Below are 21983 nucleotides of genomic sequence, written 5' to 3' on the forward strand. Positions count from 1 at the left end.
CGCTTCCACTGTATAATCATAAGGGATTTAATTTAGGTCATACCTAAATGGTCTAGTGGTTTTCCCCACTTTCTTCAATTTAAGTCTAAATTTGGCAATAAGGAGCTCATGATCTGAGCCACAATCAGCTCCTGGTCTTCTTTTACCTGACTGTATAGAGCTTCTCCATCTTTGGCTGCAAAGTATATAATCAATCTGATTTCAGTGTTGACCATCTGGTGATGTCCATGTGTAGAGTCTTCTCTTGTGTTGTTGGAAGAGGGTGTTTGCTATGACCAGTGCATTCTCTTGCCAAAACTCTATTAGCCTTTGCCGTGCTTCATTCTGTACTCCAAGGCCAAATTTGCCTGTTACTCCAGGTGTTTCTTGATTTCCTACTTTTGCATTCCAGTCCCCTATGATGAAAAGGACATCTTTTTTGGGTGTTAGTTCTAAAAGGTCTTGTGGGTCTTCATAGAACCGTTCAACTTCAGCTTCTTCAGCATTACTGGTTGGAGCATAGGCTTGGATTACTGTGATATTGAATGGTTTGCCTTGGAAACGAACAGAGATCATTCTGTCGTTTTTGAGATTGCATCCAAGTACTGCATTTCACACTCTTTTGTTGACCATGGTGGCTACTCCATTTCTTCTAAGGGATTTCTGCCCACCAGTAGATATAATGGTCATCTGAGTTAAATTCATCCATTTTAGTTCCCTGATTCCTAGAATGTTGACATTCACTCTTGCCATCTCCTGTTTGACCACTTCCAATTTGCCTTGATTCATGGACCTGACATTCCAAGTTCCTATGCAATATTGCTCTTTACAGCATCGGACCTTGCTTCTATCACCAGGCACATCCACAACTGGGTATTGTTTTTGCTTTGGCTCCATCCCTTCATTCTTTCTGGAGTTATTTCTCCACTGATCTCCAGTAGCATATTGGGCACTTCCTGGGGAGTTCCTCTTTCAGTATCCTAACATTTTGCCTGTTCCTACTGTTCATGGGGTTCTCAAGGCAAGAATACTGAAGTGGTTTGCCATTCCCTCTCCCATTGATGACATTGTGTCAGACCTCTCCACCATGACCCATCCGTCTTGGGTGGCCCCACATGGCATGGCTTAGTTTAATTGAGTTAGACAAGGCTGTGGTCCATGTGATCAGATTGGCTAGTTTTCTGTGATTATGGTTTCAGTGTGTCTGCCCTCTGATGCCCTCTCACAACACTTATGGATGTAAGAGTTGGACTGTGAAAAAAGTTGAGTGCTGAAGAACTGATGCTTTTGAACTGTGGTGTTGGAGAAGACTCTTGAGAGTCCCTTGGATTGCAAGGAGATCCAACCAGTCCGTTCTAAAGGAGATCAGTCCTGGATGTTCAGTGGAAAGACTGATGCTAAAGCTGAAACTCCAATACTTTGGCCACCTCATGTGAAGAGTTGACTCATTGGGAAAGACCCTGATGCTGGGAGGTATTGGGAGCAGGAAGAGAAGGGGATGACAGAGGATGAGATGGCTGGATGGCATCACTGACTCGGTGGACATGACTTTGAGTAAACTCCAGTAGTTGGTGATGGACAGGGAGGCCTGGCATTCTGTGATTCCTGGGGTCGCAAAGAGTTGGACACGATTGAGAAACTGAACTGAACTGAACTGAGTAAATATCCTTAAAGAACAGTCTGAGTTTTTTTAACTTGTTATTTTGTATTAGGGTATAGCCAATTGACAATGTTCTAATAGTTTGAGGTGAGCAGCAAAGAGACTCATTCATAAATATACATGAATCCATTCTTCCCCAAACTCCTCTCCTGTACAGTCTGCCACATAACACTGAGAAGAGGTCCATGTGCTATACAGTAGGCCCTTGTTTGTTATCCATTTTAAATATAACAGTGTGTACATTCCCATTCCTAACTCTCTATCCCTTTCCCCCATCTTTCCCCCCAGCAACTATAAGTTCATTCTCTATATCTGTGAGTCTTTTCCTCTTTTGTAAGTATAAGTTCGTTATATCATTTCTTTTTAGATTCCACATACAAGGGATGTTGCATGATATTTCTCCTTCTCTGTCTGACTTCACTCCATATGACAGTCTCTAGGTCCTTCCATGTTGCTGCAAATGACATTCTTTCATTCTTTTTAATGGCTAATATTCATTGCCTATATGTACCAGATCTTATTTGTCCATTCTTCTGTTGACAGGCTTTTAGGTTACTTCCTAAAAGAAGTAACCTAAAAGAATTCTAAAATAGAATTCCATGTCTTGGCTCTTATAAACAGTGCTGCACTGGGGTGCATGCATCCTTTTGGAACATGTCCTTCTCTGGATATATGCCCAGGAGTGGAATTGCAGGGTCATATGATAGCTCTATTTTTAGTTTGTTTGTTTGTTTGTTTTTAAGGAACTTCCATCTGTTCTCCATATCGACTGTATCAATTTACATTCTCATCAACAGTGTAGGAGGGGTCCCTTCTCTCCACACCCTCTCCAGTATTTATTGCTTGTGGGTTTTTTGATGATAGCCATTTTTGACTGGTGTGAGGTGATATCTCATTGTAGTTTTTATTTGCATTTCTGTAATAATTAGAGATGTTGAACATCTTTGCATGTGCCTCTTGACCATCTGTATGCTTTCTTTGGTGAAATTTCTATTTAAGTCTTCTGCCCTATTTTTTATTGGGTTGATTGTTTTGATACTGTTAAGTGTCATGAGCTGTTGTAAATTTGAGAGATTAATTCCTTGTTGCTCACCCCATTTGCAAATAATTTCTGCCATTCTGTGAGTTGTCTTTTCCTTTTGTTTGGTTTTTTCACTGTGCAAAAGCTTTTGAGTTTAAAAAAAAGGAAGTCATTCAGTCATGTCAGTCATGTCCAACTATTTGTGACCCCATGGACTGTACAGTCCATGGAATTCTCCACGCCAGAATACTGGAGTGGGTAGCCTTTGCCTTCTCCAGGGGGTCTTCCCAACCCAGGGATTGAACTCAGTTATCCCACATTGCAGGCAAATTCTTTACCAGCTGAGCCATAAGGGAAGCCCTTTGAGTTTAAGTAGGACCCAACTGTTTACTTTTGTTTTTATTTCCATTATTCTGGGAATAATAGATTGAAAAATATATTGCCAAGATTTATTTCAGAGAATGTTCTGCCTATGTTTTCCTCTAGGAATTTCACAATGTCTGGTTCTCAAGATTGTTTTGGCTATTCAGGGTCTTTTGTTTCTCCATACAAATTTTAAGATTTTTTTGTTCTAGCTCTGTGAAAAAATGCCATTGCAAATTAGATAGGGATTGCAATGAATCTGTAGATCACCTTGGGTAGTATAGTCATTTTGACAATATTGATTCTTCTGATCCAAGAACATGATATATCTTACCATTTGCTTATGTCTTCTTCTATTTCTTTCATCAGGCTCTTATAGTTTTCAGAGTACAGTTCTTTTGTCATCTTGTGTGTGTGTGATAGCCAATCAGTAGTGTTCAACTCTTTTGTACCCCATGGACTGTAGCCTGCCAGGCTCCTCTGGTCCATGAAATTCTCCAGGCAAAATTACTGGAGTGGGTAGCCATTCCCTTCTCCAGGGGATCTTCCTGACCCAGGGATCACACCTGGATGTCCTGTGTTGCAGGCAGAGTTCTTTACCGCTGAGCCACTGGGAAAGCCCCCTTTGTCTCCTGGACAGGTTTATTTTGAGGTATTTTATTCTTTTTAATGAGATGATAAATGGAATTGTTTCTTGAATTTCTCTTTCTGATCTTTTGTTAGTGTATAGAAATGCAACAGATTTCTGGGTGTTAATTTTGTAACCTGAAACTACTAAATTCATTGAAGAGCTCTATTAATTTTAAGAACAGTCTGAATTTTTTGATAGAATTCTAAAATAGATAACTGAAGTTGCTACTTTGTATCCATGGGGATTGATTCCCACATCCCTAAAGGTATCAATATACCAGATGCTCAACCCCACTACATAAAATGGCCTAATGCCTGCATTTAACATACATCCTTCTATATATTTTAAATTATCTCTAAATTACTTATAATACCTAATATATTGTAAATGCTATGTAAATAGTTGTGAATACAATGTAAATATTATTCAAATACAATTGACCCTTAAGCAACTCAGTTTAAACTGTACAAGTTCACTGAAATTTTGATTTTTTTTCTGTAGTAAATACTACAGTACTATGCAACCCCAGTTGGCTGAATCCCTGTATGCAGAACCTTGGATATGAAAAAATTAGAGAATTACACATACTGAGGACCATTTACATTAAAACCTTGTGGGCACCAGGATCCACAGACTCCACAAGAGATTGAACCAGATCTGCCTTTGAGTGTTTGAGTGTATCCTGTGGAGGCATGGCTCAGCAGTGGCTGTCTCAGGCACAGGGACTCTGGCTGCAACAAACCTGGGAGGCACTGTCACATAAATCCTCATGGAGGAGGTCACCATTAGCCCCACCATAGAGCCACTGGGTATAGAGCCACAAGCTGGATAACAATTATATCAAAGAAGTTCTCACACTGCTGCAAAAGTTCTAGGGCCCACAACAGATTCCCCAACCTGGGGATCTGAGAACGGGATGGAGAACCCTCAGGAACTTGACTTCAAAGACCTGTGGGATTTGATTACAGAATTTCCACAGGTGTGAGGAAACAGATTCTCGGAGGGCACAAACAAAATTTTGTGCAACCAGGACCCGGGAGAAAGGAGCAGTGACACCACAAGAGAGTAAGCCAGACTTGCCTGTGAGTGTCCAGGAGTCTCTGGCAGAGGCAGGGCCTATTGTGGGGTCAGGGACACTGAACACAATCCTGGCAGAACCCTAGCAGCAGGGTGGTGCTGGTATAAGTCTTTTTGAAGGACTTACTTTTGAAGGAATACTTCAGTATTCCTGCCTTGAGAACCCCATGAACCGTATGAAAAGGCAAAAAGATTTGACACTAAAAGATGAACTCTCCAGATTGGTAGGTGCCCAATATGCAACTAGAGAAGAGCAGAGAACTAGCTCAGGAAATATGAAGAGGCTCAGCCAAAGAAAAAACAACACCCAGTTATGGATATGATTGGTGATAAAAGCAAAGTCCGATGCTGTAAAGAACATTATTGCATAGAACTGGAATGTTTGCTCTGTGAATCAGGGTAAATTAGATGTGATCAAACAGGAGAGGGGAAGAGTGAACATTGATATTTTAGGAGTCAGTGAACTAAAATGGATGTGAATGGGAGAATTTAATTCAGAAGACCAACTGTGGGCTGTCAATCCCTTAGAAGAAATGGAGTAGCCCTCATAGTCAATAAAACAGGCCAGAATGCAGTACTTGGGTGTAATCTCAAAAACGATGAATGATCTCTGTTTATTTCCAAGAAAACCATTCAATATCACAGTAATACAAGTCTATGCCCCTACCACTAATGCCGAAGAAGCTGAAGTTGAACAATTCGATGATGACCTACAAGATCTTCTAGAAATAACACCATAAAAAGATGTTCTTTTCATCATAAGAAAGTGGAATGCATAGGAAGGTAGTAAAGAGATACCTGGAGTAACAGACAAGTGTGGCCTTGGAGTACAAAATTAAGCAAGGCAAAGGCTAACAGTTTTGCCAAGAGAATGCACTGGTCATAGAAAACACCCTCTTCCAACAACACAAGAGAAGACTCTACACATGGACATCACCAGATGGTCAATACTGAAATTAGATTGATTATATTCTTTGCAGCCAAAGTTGGAGAAGCTCTATACAGTCAGCAAAAACAAGACCAGGAGTTGACTGGGGCTCAGATAATGAACTCCTCATTGCCAAATGCAGGCTTAAATTGAAGAAAGTAGAGACAAGCACTAGACCATTCAGGTATGACCTAAATCAAATTCCTTATGATTGAACAGTGGAAGCAAAAAATGGATTCAAGGGATTAGATGTGATAGAGTGCCTGAAGAACTATGGACTGAGGTTCATGACATTGTACAGAAGACAATAATCAAGATCATCCCCAAGAAAAAAAAAAGGCAAAAATGCAGAATCGTTGACTGAGGAGGTCTTACAAATATCTGAGAAAAGAAGAGAAGCAAAAGGCAAAGGAGAAAAGGAAAGATATATCCATCTGAATGTGCAGAATAGTATGGAAAGATAAGAAAGCCTTCCTCAGTGATCAATGCAAAGAAATAGATGAAAACAATAGAATGGGAAAGACTAGAGATCTCTTCAAGAAAATTAGAGACACCAAGAGAACATTTCATGCAAAGAGGGGCACAGTAAAAGACAGAAAATGTATGGGCTTAACAGAAGCAGAGCATATTAATAAGAGGTGGCAAGAATAAACAGAAGAACTACACAAAAAAGATGTTAATGCCCCAGATAACCATGATTGTGTGATATCTCACCTAGAGCCAGACATCTTGGTTGTGAGGTCAAGTGGATCTTAGGAAGCATCACTAGGACAAAAGCTAGTGGAAGTGATGGAATTCCAGCTGACTTATTTCAAATCCTAAAAGATGAGGCTGTTAAAGTGCTGCACTCAATATGCCAGCAAATTAGGAAAACTCAGCAGTGGCCACAGAACTGCAAAATGTCCGTTTTCATTCCAATCCCAAAGAAAGTCAATGCCAAGAATGCTCAAACTACCACATGATTGCAGTCATCTCATATGCTAACAAAGTAATGCTCAAAATTCTCCAAACTAGGCTTCAACAGTATGTGAACCGAGAACTTCCAAATGTTCAAGCTGGATTTAGAAAAGGCAGAGGAACCAGAGATCAAATTGCCAACATCTGTTGGATCATAGAAAAAGCAAGAGAATTCCAGAAAAACATCTACTGCTGTTTCATTGACTACACTAAAGCCTTTGGCTGTGTGGATCGCAACAAACTGTGGAAAATTCTTCATAGATGGAAATCCCAGACCACCTTACTTGCCTCCTGAGAAATATGTATGCAGGTCAAGATGCAATAGTTAGAACTGGACATGGAATAATGGACTGGTTCCAAATTGGGAAAGGAATACAACAAGGCTGCATATTGTTTTACTGCTTATTTAACTTCTATGCAGAGCACATCATGCAAAATGCTGGGCTGGATGAAGCACATGCTGGAATCAAGATTGCCGGGAGAAATATCAATAACCTCAGATATGCAGATGACACCACTCTTATGGCAAAAAGCAAAAAGGAACTAAAGAGTCTTTTGATGAAAGTGGAAAAGCTGGCTTAAAACTCAATATTCAAAAACTGAAGATCATGGCATCTGTTCCCATCACTTCATGACAAATAGATGCAGAAACAATGGAAACAGTGACAAACTTTATTTTCTTGGGCTCCAAAATCACTGCAGACTGTGACTGTAGCCACGAAATCAAAAGACACTTGCTCCTTGAAAGAAAAGCAATGACCAACCTAGACAGCATATAAAAAGCAAAGACATTACTTTGCCAACAAAGGTCCATCTAGTCAAGGCTATAATTTTGCCAGTAGTCCTGTATGCATGTGAGAGTTGGACCATAAAGCAAGCTGAGACCCAAAGAATTAAAGGTTTTGAACCGTGATGTTGGAGAGGACTCTTTCTTGCGAGTCCCTTGGACTGCAAGGAGATCAAACCAGTCCATCCTGAGGGAAATCAGTCCTGAATGTTCATTGGAAGGACTGATGCTGAAGCCCTAATACTCTGGCTACCTGATACAAAGAACTGACTCATTGGAAAAGACCCTGATGCTGGGCAGGATTCAAGGCAGGAGGAGAAGGGGATGACAGAGTATGAGATGGTTGCATGACATCACGGACTCGTTGGACATGAGTTTGAGCAAGCTCCAGGAGTAGCTGATGGACCGTGAAGCATGGCGTGCTGCAGTTCATGGAGTCACAAAGAGTCAGACATGACTGAGTGACTGATTTATATGCAGATTTTCAAATTATATGTGAATTTTCAATTTATATGTGTATTTTCAACTTATATGTAGATGTTCAGCTGTGTAGAGTGTTGGTGCCCATGTTTTTCAATATTCAAGTGTCCTTTTCATGCGTGTCAAATTCAAGTTTGTTTTTCCTAACTTTCTGGAAAAAAAAATTGTTTCAAATATTGTTAGTCCACAGTTGGTTAAATCTAAGTATGTGGAACCTGTTGCTTTGGAAGGCTTACTGCATTTCACATGAAGAAAGGTCTTAAAAACTATCTAATCAACAGACAAAAGCAAAACTTCTCCACAGATGTCATGGTGGTAAAGGTGAAAAATGACATCTGCGTTTAAATATTAAATGTTGATAAGGTTAAAAGAATGAAAGATCATAATCATTAAATAAATCATGGAGACAGCATATAATGGGGAATGTTTGGGGAAGCATTTACCCAAATTTGAGTCACTTACATTAATAATATAATTACATTCTGAGAGTTTATAATAAACCAGCAGATCTTTGTGGCAGCCCAATGGAAGGTAACTAAATGGGATGATTGTTCTAGTATTTAAATGCCAAGTATTAATGCTGTTCTTTCTTTCCTGGTATTCTGGGCAAAATGATATTAAACAAAAGGAAATGTGAAGGTAGGTTGAACACAACTGGTTTTAAAATATGCAATAAGATCACTGCTATATTTAAAATAAATAATCAACAAGAACCTACTGTATAGCACATAGAATTCTGCTAAATGTTAGGTGGGAACCTGGATGGAAGTGGAGTTTGGGGGAGAATAGATACCTGTATGTGTATGGCTAAGTACCTGTGCCATTCGCCTGAGACTATCACAGCACTGTTTGTTAACTGGCTATCAGTTCAGTTCAGTTCAGTCACACAGTCGTGTCTGACTCTTTGCGACCCCATGAATCGCAGCACGCCAGGCCTCCGTGTCCAGAAACAACTCCCGGAGTTCACTCAGACTCATGGTCATCGAGTCAGTGATGCCATCCAGCCATCTCATCGTCTGTCGTCCCTGCTCCTCCTGCCCCCAATCCCTCACAGCATCAGAGTCTTTTCCAATGAGTCAACTCTTCACATAAGGTGGCCAAAGTACTGGAGTTTCAGCTTTAGCATCATTCCTTCCAAAGAAATCCCAGGGCTGATCTCCTTCAGAATGGACTGCTTGGATCTCCTTGCAGACCAAGGGACTCTCAAGAGTCTTCTCCAACACCACAGGTCAAAAGCATCAATTCTTCGGCGCTCAGCCTTCTTCACAGTCCAACTCTCACATCCATACATGACCACAGGAAAAACCATAGCCTTGACTAGCCGGACCTTTGTTGGCAAAGTAATGTCTCTGCTTTTGAATATGCTATCCAGGTTGGTCATAACTTTCCTTCCAAGGAGTAAGCGTCTTTTAATTTCATGGCTGCAGTCACCATCTGCAGTGATTTTGGAGCCCCAAAAATAAAGTCTGACACTGTTTCCACTGTTTGCCCATCTATTTGCCATGAAGTGATGGGACCAGATGCCATGATCTTCGTTTTCTGAATGTTGAGCTGTAAGCCAACTTTTTCACTCTCCACTTTCACTTTCATCAAGAGGCTTTTTAGTTCCTCTTCACTTTCTGCTATAAGGGTGGTGTCATCTGCATATCTGAGGTGATTGATATTTCTCCCAGCAATCTTGATTCCAGCTTGTGTTTCCTCCACTCCAGTGTTTCTCACGATGTACTCTTCTTGTAAGTTAAATAAGCAGGGTGACAATATACAGCCTTGACGTACTCCTTTTCTTATTTGGAAACAGTCTGTTGTTCCATGTCCAGTTCTCACTGTTGCTTCCTGACCTGCATACAGATTTCTCAAGAGGCAGGTCAGGTGGTCTGGTACTCCCATCTCTTTCAGTTTCTTGTGATCCACACAGTCAAAGGCTTTGGCATAGTCAAGAAAGCAGAAATAGATGTTTTTCTGGAACTCTTTTGCTTTTTCCATGATCCAGTGGATGTTGGCTATTTGATCTCTGGCTCCTCTGCCTTTTCTAAAATCAGCTTGAACATCGGGAAGTTCAGGGTTCATGTATTGCTGAAGCCTGGCTTGGAGAATTTTGAGCATTACTTTATTAGTGTGTGAGATGAGTGCAATTGTGCGGTAATTTGAGCATTCTTTGGCATTGCCTTTCTTTGGGATTGGAATGAAAACTGACCTTTCCCAGTCCTGTGGCCACTGCTGAGTTTTTCAAATTGGCTGCATATTGAGTGCAGCACTTTCACAGCATCATCTTTCAGGATTTGAAATAGCTCAACTGGAATTCCATGACCTCCACTAGCTTTGTTTGTAGGGATGCTTTCTAAGGCCCACTTGACTTCACATTCCAGGATGTCTGGCTCTAGGTCAGTGATAACACCATCGTGAATATCTGGGTCATGATCTTTTTTGTACAGTTCTTCTGTGTATTCTTGCCATCTCTTCTTAATATCTTCTGTTAGGTCCATTTCTGTCCTTTATCGAGCTCATCTTTGCATGAAATGTTCTCTTGGTATCTCTAATTTTCTTGAAGAGATCTCTCGTCTTTCCCATTCTGTTGTTTTCCTCTATTTCTTTGCATTGATCGCTGAGGAAGGCTTTCTTATCTCTTCTTGCTATTCTTTGGAACTCTGTATTCAGATGCTTATATCTTTCCTTTTTCTTTTGCTTTTTGCTTCTCTTCTTTTCACAGCTATTTTTAAGGCCTCCCCAGACAGCCATTTTGCTTTTTTGCATTTCTTTTCCATGGGGATGGTCTTGATCCCTGTCTCCTGTACAATGTCACAAGCCACATTCCATAGTTCATCAGGCACTCTATCTATCAGATCTAGGCCCTTAAATCTATTTCTCACTTCCACTGTATAATCATAAGGGATTTGATTTAGGTCATACCTGAATGGTCTAGTGGTTTTCCCTACTTTCTTCAATATAAGTCTGAATTTGGTAATAAGGAGTTCATGATCTGAGCCACAGTCAGCTCCTGGTCTTGTTTTTGTTGAGTGTATAGAGCTTCTCCATCTTTGGCTGCAAAATATAAAATCAATCTGATTTCAGTGTTGACCATCTGGTGATGTCCATGTGTAGAGTCTTCTCTTGTGTTGTTGGAAGAGGGTGTTTGCTATGACCAGTGCATTTTCTTGGTAAAACTCTATTAGTCTTTGCCCTGCTTCATTCTGTATTCCAAGGCCAAATTTGCCTGTTACTCCAGGTGTTTCTTGATTTCCTACTTTTGCATTCCAGTCCCCTATGATGAAAAGGACATCTTTTTGGGGTGTTAGTTCTAAAAGGTCTTGTAGGTCTTCATAGAACCGTTCAGCTTCAGCTTCTTCAGCATTACTGGTTAGGGCATAGGCTTGGATTACTGTGATATTAAATAGTTTGCCTTGGAAATGAACAGAGATCATTCTGTCGTTTTTGAGATTGCATCCAAGTACTGCATTTCACACTCTTTTGTTGACCATGATGGCTACTCCATTTCTTCTGAGGGATTCCTGCCCACAGTAGTAGATATAATGGTAATCTGAGTTAAATTCGCCCATTCCAGTCCATTTTAGTTTGCTGATTCCTAGAATGTCGACGTTCACTCTTTGCATCTCTTGTTTGACCACTTCCAATTTGCCTTGATTCATGGACCTGACATTCCAAGTTCCTATGCAATATTGCTCTTTACAGCATCGGACCTTGCTTCTACCACCAGTCACATCCACAGCTGGGTATTGTTTTTGCTTCGGCTCCATCCCTTCATTCTTTCTGGAGTTATTTCTCCACTGATCTCCAGTCGCATGTTGGACACCTACTGACCTGGGGAGTTCCTCTTTCAGTATCCTATTATTTGCCTTTTCATACCGTTCATGGGGTTCTCAAGGCAATAATACTAAGTGATTTGCCATTCCCTTCTCCAGTGGACCACATTCTGTCAGACCTCTCCACCATGACCCGCCCGTCTTGGGTTGCCCCAGGGGCATGGCTTAGTTTCCTTGAGTTAGACAAGGCTGTGTCCTAGTGTGATTAGATTGACTAGTTTCCTGTGAGTATGGTTTCAGTGTGTCTGCCCTCTGATGCCCTCTTGCAACACCTACCATCCTACTTGGGTTTCTCTTACCTTGGGCGTGGGGTATCTCTTCACGGCTGCTCCAGCAAAGCCAGCCGCTCCTCCTTACCTTGGACGAGGGGTATCTCCTCACCGCCACCCTTCCTAACCTTCAACGTGGGATAGCTCCTCTACGCCCTCCTGTGCCCACGCAGCCACCGCTCCTTGGACATGGGGTTGGTCCTCCCTGCTGCCGCCCCTGGCCTCAGGCGTGGGGTTGCTTCTCCCGGATGCTGCCCCTGGCCTCGGGTATGGGGTAGCACCTCCCAGCCGCCGCCCCTGACCTCGGACGTGGGGTAGCTCCTCTCGGCTGCCATCCCTGACCTCGGATTTGGGTAGCTCTTCTTGGCAGTTCCTGCACCATTGCAGCCTGGCACTCTCAGCTGCTGCCCCTGACCTCGGACGTGGGGTAACTCCTCTTGGCCGCTGCCCTTCGGGCATGGGGTCCTCCTGGCTTCTGCCCCTGACCTCGGATGTGGGGTAGCTCCTCTCTGCCATGCTTAGTGCGCTGGTCGCAGCCGCCTGTGCTACAAATACACACAGAACTTAGTTATGGGGAGAAAGCTGGCTGTAAGACAATACTAACACAAGGAAGGTACAAATGGAGAGAGTCATAGAGTTGAGGTAGTAGTCTGATTTTTTTGTGTGCTATTATGGGTTAAAAAAAAAAAGTATGAAAAACATTCACAAAAGATAGGAGCTTTCAGTCTCACTAGAAAAACATGCTAGACATGAAAGTTTATTGAGTAAATTAGGAATTATGTATCAACATTACAAATAGAAATTATATTGAACTCAATTGCTTGGAAGACAGAAGAAATTGGGACTTTTTTATGAATAGAAAATTAGTATCTCCCCAAAATTCTTTACCCACTCACGGCAAACAGAGTCTTCCCATGAAATCAAGAATGTGTTGGCATGATAGAAGAATGTTCTCCATCTGTTCTTAGATATTGTTCCTGTTTATATATGAAACTTCATGTCATGTTAAATATTTTCACTGTGTATCCTTTAGAAAATAAGCCAAAAGTGTATTGTAAATAAGTAAATTTACATTAAAAATCAAACTCACTTTTCTTCAACAAATCAGAAGCTGTTTTGAAGATAAGAGTGAGTGGGCTCCAGAGAGGCACCACTTCCTCCCATGCCTGTCTGCAATAGCTCAGAATGTCCTAAGTCTTATTTCCTGCTGGAAGGTCCTTGATCAGTCATTTACGGTCCCTCTTTTGCACAGTCCTTCAGTTCTCTTTCCCCTTTCTCTTGCATGAAACACAACCCTAGTTAATCCAGCTCTCTGCCCACTCTACACTTGGGCCCAAACAGCATTATGGGGCAAAAAATAAATAAATAGAAACATACCACTTCCATGACCTATCTCAATTTAAGTCCTTGGCCATGAATTTCAAGTGAGCCTTAAGGTAATCATATTGTAATTTGCTAGTCCAAAGTTTTTCAAACTTTACTCATTATATTTTATTCATTGTATATTTTTAAACATTTTTTCATTATTATGTCCCTTGGAATATTAATACTACAGATATTCTGACATAGCTTTTTATGTTCCATGGCCTTTTGGAGGGCTACATATGGTATCCAAGATTTTTCATCTCCCTCCAAAAGCAAAATTTTCCTCCCTTAGGTGTAATATCACTTCAATTAAAATGCAAACTCTAGTCTATTTATTCTCCTGCACTCCTTGATGGCTAGTTCCTATTTTGCTCTTAGTTTCAACCTCTGACATCTCTACCTTCTTTGTGATTTTCCACTGGTGATCTTGCCACTAATTCTCCCTAAAATGCTAAAGCAATCAGATAACATCCAACATATTTGCTTACCTGTTCATGCAGGGTATTGCAGATGAACACCCATTGCTTATCCATATGTACACTAGGTCTTGCTCCTTCTACCCTACACAAGGGATTACTCCAATATATCTCCCTCTCTCTTCTGCCACATTTTTACTCTCTACGGTGTCATTATCTCTAAAACTTAAAAAACAAGCTGCTGTTTCACAAAAAGTGAAAGAAAAAAAAAAAAAACAAAGTTTATTCCAGTTGGGTCTCCAGTAGGCAACAAAGGACACATGCGAAGTGGGTAACTAGGAAGAATTTAATAAAAGGAAGGAGCTATTTGCTGCTGGCTGCTGCTGCTGCTGCTGCTGCTAAGTCGCTTCAATCATGTCCGACTCTGTGCGACCCTATAGATGGCAACCTACGCGGCTCCCCCATCCCTGGGATTCTCTAGGCAAGAACACTGGAGTGGGTTGCCATGTCCTTCTCCAATGCATAAAAGTGAAAAGTGAAAGTGAAGTCGCTCAGTCGTTTCCGACTCTTCGGGACCCCACGGACTGCAGCCTACCAGGCACCTCTGCCCATGGGATTTTCCAGGCAAGAGTACTGGAGTGGGGTGCCATTGCCTTCTCCGATTTGCTGCTGGCAGATCTTAGCATATATTTCAATAAGACATTATGGCAGGAAGACTAACAGCTTCCAAAAAGGTCTATGTTTAATCCCACAAATCTGTGAATACATCGTGTTACATGGTAAACGGCATTAAGGTTGCAGATGGAATTAAGGTTTCTTCCCAGCTGACTTTCAGATGGAGATGCATCCTAGATTAGGGCCCAGTGTGACGAGGTTGGCAGAAGAGAGTCAGACAGAGATACAACTCCTGAAGAAAAGCATAGAGAGTTACAAAGCTGCTTGCTTTGAAGTTGGTGTAACCGGGGCACCAGCCAAGTAACGTAGGTGGATTTAGAAGATGTAAAGAGCAAGAAAATGCATTCTAGAGCTTCTGGAAAGGAACACAATCCTACTGATTTTAGCCAAGCAAACTACATGCCAGACTTCTAAAGAACTATAAACCCAATAATTTTTGCTGCTTTAAACCACTAAGTGGTTATTTGTTACAACAGCAATAGGAATATATAGGCATATTGCTGTAATCTTGAATTAGTGATACTGAGGAACAATTACCACTTCATGACTGAAGGAAGAAGAAGAGAGAGTAGTTACTGGAATTTTTCATGAAAGGATTTCAGCATTTGTTGCTTTGGCAGAATATCCATCCAACCTGCAGCCCTGAGGCAGGTAAGCTAAGAATAAATGCCACAACCTCTCTCTCCTCACAGTATCTGTTCCTTCCCCACAGTTGTCAAACTCAATCAGAAGCTGAAGCTTGAAAAACATCCAGTGTGGTCCAGGCAGCCCAGCATGTTATGCATAAAGCTGGTAGAAATAGTAGAAGGAAGATTTGAAGGGGCAACAGATGCCCAACACAATGTTATTCCCATTCTGCTTCCTCCACATGCTACTGTCCTATTTGTGCCCTTTGAAGCAAATCCTTCTAAAGAATTGTGTAGTCTCACTGACTCCAGGGCTTACACTTAAGCCTACCTCAGTGGGCTTTCATTCTAAACTTCTTAACCAGCACTGTTCTCAGCACCTGCCAGAGACTTCTAAAATGCTTCTCTCACCATTATTCATCTTTCTCTCTTTTTTCCCTTCTCTTGTCTCCTAGGATTCCTCTCTTGAATATTCTCCTGCTGCTGTCTCTTTGCATTTTTATGTTGTGCCTTTGCTTTCTCCACATTATAGTCCTTTAGAAGTGCCCCAGGTCTCTGTTTTCTGTCTATACTCACTTCCCCCTGAGTCCCATCTATACTTCCACAGTGTTAACACACAAAATTACATATGCAGCCCTAGATCAAATATCTCAGAAATTCCAGCCTTGTGGATCCAATTGCTTGTTCTTTACATGTCCCAAATCAGTACCATTAAGTATTTCCCATGTAGTCTTCCCCTGTCAGATGGTGGCTCCCCCATCAGTGATGTGGTTAATCCAAAACCCTCAAGGTCATCATTAACTCACCTCTTTTTCTTACATTTCATAACTAATGTATCAGAAAATGCTGTTGACTGTATTTTTTTCTCTTTTATTTTATTTTATGTTTTTTGCTTAACATTTTTTTAAAATTTTAGATTTATTTATTTTAGTTGGAGGCTAATTACTTTACAATATTGTATTGGTTTTGCCATACATCAACATGAATCCTCAACGGCTGTACATGTGTTCCCCATCCTGAACCCCTCTCCCACCTCTTTCCGTGTACCATCCCTCTGGGTCATCCCAGTGCACCAGCCCTAAGCTTCCTGTATCCTGCATCAAACCTGGACTGGCGATTCGTTTCTTATATGATATTATACACGTTTGAATGCCATTCTCCCAAATCATCCCACCCTCGGCCCTCTCCCACAGAGTCCAGAAGACTGTTCGATACATCTGTGTCTCTTTTGCTGTCTCGCATATAGTGTTATCATTACCATCTTTCTAAATTCCATATATATGCGTTAGTATACTGTATTGGTGTTTTTCTTTCTGGCTTACTTCACTATGTATAATAAGCTCCAGTTTCATCCACCTCATTAGAACTGATTCAAATGTATCCTTTATAATGGCTGAGTAATACTCCATTGTGTATATGGACCACTGCTTTCTTATCCATTCATCTGCTGATGGACATCTAGGTTGCTTCCATGTCCTGGCTATTATAAACAGTGCTGCAATGAACATTGGGGCACATGTGTCTCTTTCAGTTCTGGTTTCCTCAGTGTGTATGCCCAGCAGTGGGATTGCTGGGTCATAAAGCAGTTTTACTTCCAGTTTGTTAAGGAATCTCCACACTGTTCTCCATAATGGCTGTACTAGTTTGCATTCCCACCAACAGTGTAGGAGGGTTCCCTTTTCTCCACACCCTCTCCAACATTTATTGCTTGTAGACTTTTGGATTGCAGCCATTCTAACTGGCGTGAAATAGTATCTCATAATGGTTTTGATTTTCTTTCTTTCTTTTTTTTTTTTTTTCATTTCTCTGATAATGAGTGATGTTGAGCATCTTTTCATGTGTTTGTTAGCCATCTGTATGTCTTCTTTGGAGAAGTGTCTACTTAGTTCTTTGGCCCAGTTTTTGATTGGGTCATATATTTTTCTGGAATTGAGCTGCAGGAGTGCTTGTATATTTTTGAGATTAGCTGTTTGTCAGTTGCTTCATTTGCTATTATTTTGGCCCATTCTGAAGGCTGTATTTTCACCTTGCCTATAGTTTCCTTTGTTGTGCAGAAGCTTTTAATTTTAATTAGGTCCCATTTGTTTATTTTTGCTTTTATTTCCAATATTCTGGGAGGTGGGTCATAGAGGATCCTGCTGTGATTTATGTCAGAGAGTGTTTTCCCTATGTTCTCCTCTAGGAGTTTTATAGTTTCTGGTCTTACATTTAGATCTTTAATCCATTTTGAGTTTATTTTTGTGTATGGTGTTAGAAAGTGTTCTAGTTTCATTCTTTTACAAGTGATTGACCAGTTTTCCCAGCACCACTTGTTAAAGAGATTGTCTTTAATCCATTGTATATTCTTGCATCCTTTGTCAAAGATAAGGTGTCCATAAGTGCGTGGACTTATCTCTGGGCTTTGTATTTTGTTCCATTGATCTATATTTCTGTCTTTGTGCCAGTACCATACTGTCTTGATAACTGTGGCTTTGTAGCAGAGCCTGAAGTCAGGCAGGTTGACTCCTCCAGTTCCATTCTTCTTTCTCAAGATTGCTTTGGCTATTCTAGGTTATTTTGTATTTCCATACAAATTGTGAAATTATTTGTTCTAGCTCTGTGAAAAATACCATTGGTAGCTTGATAGGGATTGCATTCAATCTATAGATTGCTTTGGGAAGTATATTCATTTTCACTATATTGATTCTTCTGATCCATGAGCACGGTATATTTCTCCATCTATTAGTGTCCTTTTTGATTTCTTTCACCAGTGTTTTATAGTTTTCTATATATAGGTCTTTAGTTTATTTAGGTTGATATATTCCTAAGTATTTTATACTTTTCATTGCAATGGTGAATGGAATTGTTTCCTTAATTTCTCTATTTTCTCATTATTAGTGTATAGGAATGCAAGGGATTTCTGTGTGTTGATTTTATATCCTGCAACTTTACTATATTCGTTTATTAGTTCTAGTAATTTTCTGGTGGAGTCTTTAGGGTTTTCTATGTAAAGGATCATGTCATCTACAAACAATGAGAGTTTTACTTCTTCTTTTCTATTTGGATTCCTTTTATTTCTTTTTATGCTTTGATTGCTGTGGCCAAAACTTCCAAAACTATGTTGAATAGTAGTGGTGAAAGTGGGCACCCTTGTCTTGTTCCTGACTTTAGAGGAAATGCTTTCAATTTTTTACCATTTATGAAAATGTTTGCTGTGGGTTTGTCATATATAGCTTTTATTATGTTGAGGTATGTTCCTTCTATTCCTGTTTTCTGGAGAGTTTTTATCATAAATGGGTGTTGAATTTTGTCAAACGCTTTCTCTGCCTCTATTGAGATAATCATATGGCTTTTATTTTTCAATTTGTTAATGTGGTGTATTACATTGATTGATTCACAAGAATCCTTGCATCCCTGTGACTGAAGAATCCTTGAATCCCTGGGATAAAGCCCACTTGGTCATGGTGTATGATCTTTTTAATGTGTTGTTGGATTCTGATTGCTAGAATTTTGTTAAGGATTTTTGCATCTATGTTCATCAGTGATATTGGCCTGTAGTTTTCTTTTTTTGTGGCATCTTTGTCAGGTTTTGGTATTAGGGTGATGGTGGCCTCATAGAATGAGTTTGGAAGTTTACTTTCCTCTGCAATTTTCTGGAAGATTTTGAGTAGGATAGGTGTTAGCTTTTCTCTACATTTTTGGTAGAATTCAGCTGTGAAGCCATCTGGACCTGGGCTTTTGTTTGCTGGAAGATTTCTGATTACAGTTTCAATTTCTGTGCTTGTGATGGGTCTGTTAAGATTTTCTATTTCTTCCTGGTTCAGTTTTCGAAAGTTATACTTTACTAAGAATTTGTCCATTTCTTCTACATTGTCCATTTTATTGGCATATAATTGCTGATAGTAGTCTCTTATGATCCTTTGTATTTCTGTGTTTTCTGTTGTGATTTCCCCATTTCATTTCTAATTTTATTGATTTGATTTTTCTCCCTTTGTTTCTTGATAAGTCTGGCTAATGGTTTGTCAATTTTATTCATCCTTTCAAAGAACCAGCTTTTGGCTTTGTTGATTTTTGCTATGGTCTCTTTTGTTTCTTTTGCATTTATTTCTGCCCTAATTTTTAAGATTTCTTTCCTTCTACTAACCCTGGGGTTCTTCATTTCTTCCTTTTATAGTTGCTTTAGGTTTAGAGCTAGGTTATTTATTTGACTTTTTTCTTGTTTCTTGAGGTATGCCTATATTGCTATGAACTTTCCCCTTAGCACTGCTTTTACTGTGTCCCACAGGTTTTGGGTTGTTGTGTTTTCATTTTAATTCGTTTCTATGCATATTTTGATTTCTCTTTTGATTTCTTCTTTGATTTGTTGGTTATTCAGCAGCGTGTGGTTCAGCCTCCATATGTTGAAACTTTTAACAGTTTTTCTCCTGTAACTGAGATCTAATCTTACTGCATTGTGGTCAGAAAAGATGTTTGGAATGATTTCAGTTTTTTTTTTAATTTACCAAGGCTAGATTTATGGCCCAGGATGTGATCTATCCTGGAGAAGGTTTCGTGTGCGCTTGAGAAAAAGGTGAAATTCAATGTTTTGGGGTGAAATGTCCTATAGATTTCAATTATGTCTAACTGGTCTATTGTATCATTTAAAGTTTGTGTTTCCTTGTTAATTTTCTGTTTAGTTGATCTATCCATAGGTGTGAGTGGGGTATTAAAGTCTCACACTATTATTGTGTTATTGTTAATGTCCCCTTTCATACTTGTTAGCATTTGCCTTACATATTGCCGTGCTCCTATGTTGGGTGTATATATATTTATAATTGTTATCTCTTCTTTTTGGATTGATCCTTTGATCATTATGTAGTGTCCTTCTTTGTCTCTTTTCAAAGCCTTTGTTTTAAAGTCTATTTGATCTGATATGAGTATTGCTACCCCTACTTTCTTTTGGTCTCTATTTGCATGGAATATCTTTTTCCAGCCCTTCACTTTCAGTCTGTATGTGTCCCCTGTTTTGAGGTGGGTCTCTTGTAGACAACATATGTAGGTGTCTTGTTTTTGTATCCATTCAGCTAGTCTTTGTCTTTTGGTTGGGGCATTCAGCCCATTTACGTTTAAGGTAATTATTGATAAGTATGATCCCGTTGCCATTTACTTTATTGTGTTGGGCTTGAGTTTTTACACCCTTTTTGTGTTTCCTGTCTAGAGAAGATCCTTTAGCATTTGTTGGAGAGCTGGTTTGGTGGTGCTGAATTCTCTCAGCTTTTGCTGGTCTGTCTCCTTCATATTTGAATGAGATCTTTGCTGGGTACAGTAATCTGGGCTGTAGGTTATTTTCTTTCATCACTTTAAGTATGTCTTGCCATTCCCTCCTGGCCTGAAGAGTTTCTGTTGAAAGATCAGCTGCTATCCTTATGGGAATCTGCTTGTGTGTTATTTGTGTTTTTTCCCTTGCTGCTTTTAATATTTGTTCTTTGTGTTTGATCTTTGTTAATTTGATTAATATGTGCCTTGGGTTTATCCTGTTTGGGACTCTCTGGGTTTCTTGGACTTGGGTGATTATTTCCTTCCCCATTTTAGGGAAATTTTCAACTATTATCTCTTCAAGTATTTTCTCATGGTCTTTCTTTTTGTCTTCTTCTTCTGGGACTCCTATGATTTGAATGTTGTGGCATTTAATATTGTCCTGGAGATCTCTGAGAGTGTCCTCATTTCTTTTAATTCATTTTTCTTTTTTCCTCTCTGATTCATTAATTTCTACAATTTTATCTTCTACTTCACTAATCCTATCTTCTGCTTCTGTTATTCTATTTGTTGCCTCCAGAGTGTTTTTGATCTCATTTATTGCATTATTCATTATATATTGACTCTTTTTTACTTCTTCTAGGTCCTTGTTAAACCTTTCTTGCATCTTCTCAATCCTTGTCTCCAGGCTATTTATCTGTGATTCCATTTTGATTTCAAGATTTTGGATCATTTTCACTATCATTATTCAGAATTCTTTATCAGATAGATTCCTGATTTCTTCCTCTTTTGTTTGGTTTGGGGGTCATTTATCCTGTTCCTTTACCTGCTGGGTATTTCTCTGTCTCTTTATCTTGTTTATATTGCTGAGTTTGGGGTGGCCTTTCTGTATTCTGGCAGTTTGTGGAGTTCTCTTTATTGTGGAGTTTCCTCACTGTGGGTGGGGTTGTATGGGTGGCTTGTCAAGGTTTCTTGGTTAGGGAAGCTTGTGTCGGTGTTCTGGTGGGTGCAGCTGGATTTCTTCTCTCTGGAGTGCAATGAAGTGTCCAGTAATGAGTTATGAGATGTCAGTGGTTTGGGAGTAACCTTGGGCAGCCTGTATATTGAAGCTCAGGGCTGGGTTCCTGTGTTGCTGGAGAATTTGTGTGGTATGTCTTGCTCTGGAACTTGTTGGCCCTTGGGTGGTGCTTGGTTTCAGTGTAGGTATGGAGGTGTTTGACGAGCTCCTGTCGATTAATGTTCACTGGAGTCAGGAGTTCTCTGGTGTTCTCAGGATTTGGACTTAAGCCTCCTGTTTCTGGTTTTCTGTCTTATTTTTACAGTAGTCTCAAGACTTCTTCTATACAGCACTGTTGATAAAACATCTAGGTTAAAGATGAAAAGTTTCTCCACAGTGAGGGACACCCAGAGAGGTTCACAGAGTTACATGGAGTAGAGAAGAGGGAGGAGGGAGTTAGAGGTGACTCAAATGAGATGAGGTGGAATCAAAAGAGGAGAGAGCAAGCTAGCCAGTAATCACTTCCTTATGTGCACTCCATAGTCTGGACTGCTCAGAGATGTTCACAGAATTATACAAAGAAGAGAAGATGGAGGAAGGAGACAGAGGTGGCCAGGAGGATAAAAGGGGGAGTCAAAAGGAGAGAGACAGATCCAGCCAGTAATCAGTTCCCTAAGTGTTCTCCACCATCCGGAACACACAAAGAGATTCACGGAGTTG

At 40.2% G+C, this 21983-nt stretch overlaps 1 protein-coding gene across 2 annotated transcripts in view; it reads left to right on the top strand.

Annotated features, from left to right (window-relative positions):
- GABRG3 (gamma-aminobutyric acid type A receptor subunit gamma3) overlaps window positions 1-21983 on the top strand; it is an 846425-nt gene that overhangs the window by 683009 nt on the left and 141433 nt on the right. The gene's annotated exons all lie outside the window — the stretch shown is intronic.

The sequence above is a fragment of the Bos javanicus genome, chromosome 21 (assembly GCF_032452875.1).
Source record: "Bos javanicus breed banteng chromosome 21, ARS-OSU_banteng_1.0, whole genome shotgun sequence".
Classification (NCBI taxonomy): domain Eukaryota; kingdom Metazoa; phylum Chordata; class Mammalia; order Artiodactyla; family Bovidae; genus Bos; species Bos javanicus.